Here is a 6,294-nt window from a genome sequence, read left to right as displayed (position 1 = left end):
ATAAGTGGGGTCAAATTATGGAATGATTTAAGTGTGGACATGAAAAACAGTACTAGAACTGAGGAGTTTAAATATAAATATAAATGTATGTGTCATTCAAGATATATGCAAGAATTAGAGATTTAATCAAAAATCATGAAGGAATCACTCTGTTTTAAGTTTTCTGTGTATTACTTGTTGGTGAAGAAGAGAATCAACTATGTAGAGATACTGCTTGCAGCCAATGATGCATGAAATTTTTTGTATAAGATGATGTTCTGGGGTAGGACTGGATAAGTCTGACTTCTTCCTACTCCATTCAAACATGTGCTGGTATAAGCAAACTGATTCTTGATTAGCAGTGGTTGGCTTGTGTAATTATGTGTGTGTGTTGATGTCATTTGTTCTGCATGTTTGAAAGAATAAATCAAATCAAATCAAATCAAATCAAATACCTTGCTTGTTGAACTCAAAGTCTAATGGCTTACTGGGCGGCATAGCAGGAGACCTGTTTAGGTAGTCACTGTGGTCCCAGGCCACAGACAAGGCGGAAAAGGTTCCTCTTTGCATCTTGGAGTTTGTGTTTGAGGGCGACCGGTGAAAAAGGCAGCATGGAAAATTTCTAGATGTTGGGAGAGGCGCCAAATGCGATTATTCCTCCAGAGAACCATCCTGGAGATTTTGTCGGTTGTATGTAATTAGCTGCTAAATCAGAGGTGGCAGCAGCAGTTTGTAGTGTTAACAGCAGAATTAGCTCATTTGCCCTAATTCCGCCATTTAATACAAATGGCAGAGGGGGCAGATATTAAAATTTTATATGGGCCGCTTTTTCCAAATGGTGCATTGGATAGATATAACAGTAGACTGCGTGTCATGTGTAACATGACATAAGTGTAGTAATATCCCCAATGCTCTAAACCAGTGTTTGTCACAGGGTGGCTCACGGCTATGTTGTAGGTGGATTACAGAGACATGGTGAAAAAAATAAAATAAAAATGTTGTGGATTCAAATGCTTAGGTAGTATCTAATGTGGGGCTTTTGTTTTGAAATGCGTGCATGCGTGATATGCAGAGGCCTAACTTTGCCGTGACAAGCCTTGATTGGTGGTTGACAGTGTACACTCACTGAAGATAGGTCCACATGTTAAGAAGATGGTGAAGTGAAAATATGATTTGAACTATGTTAAGCATGGATTTATTTACATAGATGATAAAAATGGACATAAGCGTCAATGTGTGATATGCAGTGAAGTACTGGCACAAGAAAGTATGAAGCTGTCCAAGTTCAAACACCATTTAGAAACAAAACACGCCGCTTACAAAGATAAACCAGTTGAACTACTTTCAAAGACTACTTCAGGACCTGAGGACCACCCAGAAGACACTGCTGTCCATGTTCCAAATCAGAGCAGGCACTACGGGCCTCATACCTTGTAGCTCAACACATAGCAAAGGCCAAGAAGCCACATACAATAGCAGAGGAACTCATCTTACCTGCGGCCCTGGATATGGTCAGAGAGGTATTAGGCCTGTCAGCAGTGGACAATTTGAAGACCATACCGCTATCTAATGACACCATAATGTAGTGCATTGAAGACATGTCAGCCAACATAAAACAACAGACCTCAGCACGGATTCAAGCCTATTTGTTTTTGGACTCTGTGGGACTGCGTTGGGACAATTGTGTGGGGGTAACAACTGATGGCGCAGCATCCATGAGTGGAAAAAAATCAGGAGTTGTGAAGAAAATCCTGGAGCAAGTGCTGAATGTGACGTGGACTCACTGCTTTCTTCACTGAGAAGCACTGGTGGCTAAGGATATGGTGCCAGTGCTTGATACAACACTGAAAGATGCCATAAAAATAGTGAACTACATTAAACCAAGAACAGTGCCAAGAACAGCCGCTGTTTCACACAGCTGTGCAAAGACCTGGGATCAGAGCACATCCAGTTGTTGTATCGTTCAGACGTTTGCTGGCTTTCGAGGGGAAAGGTAATGTCACGTTTTTACGTGCTTAAACATGAAATTGGCGCTTTCCTCTCACACAATAACTCCCCGTACACTGAGATGCTCAGTGATGAACTCTGGCTCGTGTGCGTTGCGTATCTTGCCGATGTGTTCGAGCACCTCAACACTTTAAATTTGTCTATGCAGGGGAGAGGACACAACATCTTTGAACAGAATGACAAAGTCATTGCCTTCAAAAAGAAGTTGAGGTTGTGGATAAATCACTGACTAAAAACAGACTTGACATGTTTCCCAACACTTGCCACGCAGCAGGAGAGCTACAGTAAATACAGCGGCCAAAAATGCCCTGAAAATAACTATCACTGCGCATCTGACCAGTCTACATGCTCGCTTTGAGGACTGCTTTCCAGAGAAACACAACAATAGTCACTGGATAAGAGATCCCTTTGGAATCGACATGGAAAGGGTTGTGTTGCCAAGCAGCAAGGAGATTCAGATGGTCGAGCTGTCATGTGACCAGATGCTGAGAAAGAAATTTGATGAGGTAAGCCTCCCCCATTTCTGGTGCAAATACCTGATGTCTGAGTATCTCTCCCTTGCTACATTGGCAGTCAAAGCAATCCTACTGTTCACAACAACCTACAGTAGCTGTGTGAAAGTGGCTTCTCCACTTCGGTACAGCTCAAGTCAAAGCAAAGGAACAGGTTGGACACTGAACATGATCTGAGTGTAGCTCTGTCTAATATCAGCCCAGACATTGAAATGCTTGTCAAAACTAAAGGACAACCACAGCTATCGCATTTGTAGTGGTTTAAGTTACATGTTAATATGGATTATGTAATAGAATAGTGTTTATGGGTTCACTTTTAAGTTCATGTGAGCTGAACAATGGGCTTATATAATTTGGCCAAGATGTTTCCTGTTTTTGAGTATATCTCAGTGTGTTGTCTCCTAAAACTGGAGACAGGAAGCTAAGTTCATAAATTGACTAACAGCCTAAGAAAAACTGTGGATAAAACTGTGAGGCTGAAGGGTGTAGGGAGGAAGAAGGCTGTGACAGTACTGTGTGCTCCTACAGACCCAGGCCTGGGGGGTAGGGGAAACGAACTCTAGACTGACTGGACCCGGTGGCCAAGACTGACTATAGCGCTGTGATAATCTTCTTATTTAATACTGTACCTATCCCATTGCAGGACGAGTGATTCTGTTCTCTGTTCCCTAACTACCAGATTACCTATTCAACTACTACTCTGTTCAGAATAATTGTAATATTAAATGATTATTTAAATTGGGATGATTTGGCTGAATTAATTTAGTCAGTATCACATTCTAGCCACAACACATTATTTCACTGTAAAATAAAATCTTGTTTAAATGTTAAGTGAAAAGAGACTATAAAGTATTATCATGGTGTGTTTGCAGTTCTGCATTCAGTTGTATAGATATACAGCACCCTGTTGTGTTATTCGACTGTTGTATTTATGTTGTGTTATGCAACAGTTGTGGTGTTTTTGAGTAACATGTCCACAATGCAGGCAGAAAAATCTGACACAAAGGCTGTACTGACTATGTTTTTAAAGAAATGCTTTATAATTTAATAAATTTATTTGAAATATTGTACTGGTGGGTCGCGACTTGACAAGTGGGTTGGAAAGTGGGTCCCAGGGTGGCACCAGTTGAGAAACACTGATCTAAACTAGCATGAAAAGTTGGGTGTGCTCCAAATCTCGACTAGCATGTGTTGTTTCTATGGGATGGGCGTGGTCTCCATGAATTGTAACCACACTATGTAACACGTAGTGTTATGAAACACGTAACATGTAGCCACGGCCAAATAGTGAAAAATTTAAGGGGGTCTGAATACTTTCCGTACCCACTGTAAATATGTTCTGACCTAAAGAAAAGCCTACTTGCATACTTGCTTTCAGTGAGCAGGAAACGTGCGCTTGAACAAAGACAAATGTTACATGGGCATCAAATGAACATCACGTTATTGATGTAATGAACCAGAGAGTCAGCGGAGGCATTTTATAAAGATGATTAGAGAAAATAAAAAGCAGCATGTTGCAGGTAATAAGAAAATGGACTGTTCCAGAATTTTAATATTTCCAGCTACTTAGAATGGCTGCAGGATTAGATTGCAATAAGATGAATTACATTAACATATAACTCAGCTATGGATCTTTCTTCTTTTCCCACACAGGAACACAGTATGAGCACATTTCAGTTCTGATGGTGCCAGCATCTTCAGTTTGGGTTTTACTGCACATGTGCCTAGAGTGAGCCCACATCACATCTCCTGAGATGATAGCCTGACATACTTCCCCTTTCAGCTCCCTTCCTCAGAGTGCCCCTCCCCACCTCCTGCAGGAGATGCATGGATGAGCAAGATTATTCTCCTTATGGGGTGTTCCCCATGCATGACTGATGTTTAGATTAATATCCTTGACTGAGTCCTTCTCCACGGCGCAGACAGCTGGCCAATCAGAGTGCAGCCGCCCACGCAGGAGTCCATTGATTTTCCCACCACTCTGACAAACATAAACTTCCCAGGCTGATGCATTTATTTGTTGTCCATTTGAATGCCACCTCCTTGGGACAGCTGTCTACATCTGTCTTTTATAAAATAGCTGCACCCTAATTAGCAAAAGTGAGCTTGCTGCCAGGCATTTATGTTAACAAGACCTCTTAGGAATTCATTATTTAAATGTTTTTGATATGAGAATGAAGAAAACCTACACAAACAATCTCGGCTTCTCAGCTGGCAATCAGGCAAAGGCGGGGTACACCCTGGACAGGTTGCCAGTCCATTGTAGGTGATGTTTATTTTGTTTTCTAATTTCCAGGTCCATTGTTGCTGTGGCAGACCTAGTAAAATAAAATGATTGAATCAATATTTAATAAACAAGAGTATATAACTTAACGGGCCAGAAACAGAGAAATCCAATCAATCCTATAATATGAATTCTAATGAAATAAATGGAAGCAAAACCAAAACAAACAAAATCACTGTGAACATTTATGTTAAGCTATAATGACGTGTAATGATTTTTATGTCAGCATTCCAAATGTGGTTTGGCAGCTGCACAGAGCTGATCTGGCTCTAAATGCGTTGGTAGTGCAATATGAAAATGATTCTGAATATGACAATGAAATACTGTTTGCAGTCTTTCATATTAGTGCACATTAAACAGCTACAGAGCAAGAACCACTTAAAATGTTTGTCTCTAAAAGGTTTGGATCTGCAATGGAGTGGTTCTCTGTCAGATATGTCTGCATGTGGCATGAATGCTGAACACAGGGACAACTCAGACATGGAGGGAAAATGGTAATATCGCCCCCTGGTGACACAACACTGAGTAAAGGCCTGTTCTTTGGAAAGAGATTCCAAACTGTACTGCAGATTCAAATTCAAAATTCATGTATGAAGATTGTGGTGTGAATCTTTGGTGTTAAGTTTTATCCCCAAGTTCAGACATAAGCTTATAGTATCCAGAACATTCGGAGCATTACAGACAACACTGACAAAGGTGATACAGGATTTTGTGTATGTATGTTTTTGTGTTAGATATAATTCATTTTATGTTTGAACAAGGGTGTCAATTCAGCAGTGACAACACTTGGCTTATAATATTATGCAGTATGTAAAGGTGGAAAGTCAAACCAATTTTGAATTCTAGTGCTTTGGGTTGACTCGGGGACTAGAAACTGATGCAGCTCTGTATGATCTTAAAATAGTCCCTTTTTTCAGGGACGACTTGTCTTTATTATGAATATAAAAATCTGTCACCTGTTAACCAAACCAAACATGATTAGGGTACCTAAGAAAAACAAATGACACAAAATAAATCTAACAAAACAAAAAAGTACAAAAATAAAGTAAAAATGTATGGCTGTAAGTTTTTTGACATATGGGTAAATTTGTTTTTTAAAAACTAAATATCAAAACTGTGTATTTTACACTGGAGAAAACAGAGGCTAATGTAAAGAAAATAACAGCCTTTTCACATAAATTATATTAAAGAAGCTGTAAAATATTTATTCTTTATAACAGGAGCTGTGCAGCTGTTTTGTTTTTACTAAGTTACTATCTGACTGTTTTGTTTTCCCCCTAAGAAGTTCAGCATCTCATACAATGAGACAAGCGCCGTTTTTTATTCCTCAAAATGAAGTGCTGAGAGGACAGTTGATCTTTAACCTTCCTTCTGCTGCGCTCCACATTCTGGAGTGAGATCTGGACTTTATAGCTAACACTGGATTTTAAACCAAGTCAGAGTTTTTTTCCCTTATGAGGATTACCCTTTAAGAATGCTGAAAATTGGATCCGTTTATGGGTAATGGGAAAG

The 6,294-nt window shown here is 39.9% G+C and overlaps 1 long non-coding RNA gene across 1 annotated transcript in view; it reads right to left on the bottom strand.

Annotated features, from left to right (window-relative positions):
* Positions 1-4,079: 4,079 nt before the first annotated feature.
* LOC109960436 (uncharacterized) overlaps positions 4,080-6,294 on the bottom strand; it is a 7,279-nt gene continuing 5,064 nt past the window's right edge. Inside the window, exon 3 of the long non-coding RNA XR_002275001.1 lies at positions 4,080-4,816. This is a non-coding gene — a long non-coding RNA (uncharacterized LOC109960436). The remainder of the gene's footprint in view (positions 4,817-6,294) is intronic.

This window comes from Monopterus albus, unplaced genomic scaffold (assembly GCF_001952655.1).
Source record: "Monopterus albus unplaced genomic scaffold, M_albus_1.0 scaffold47.1, whole genome shotgun sequence".
NCBI lineage: Eukaryota > Metazoa > Chordata > Actinopteri > Synbranchiformes > Synbranchidae > Monopterus > Monopterus albus.
The sequence above is the reverse complement of the archived record's forward strand: the minus strand, read 5'-3'. Positions and strand labels throughout refer to the sequence as shown.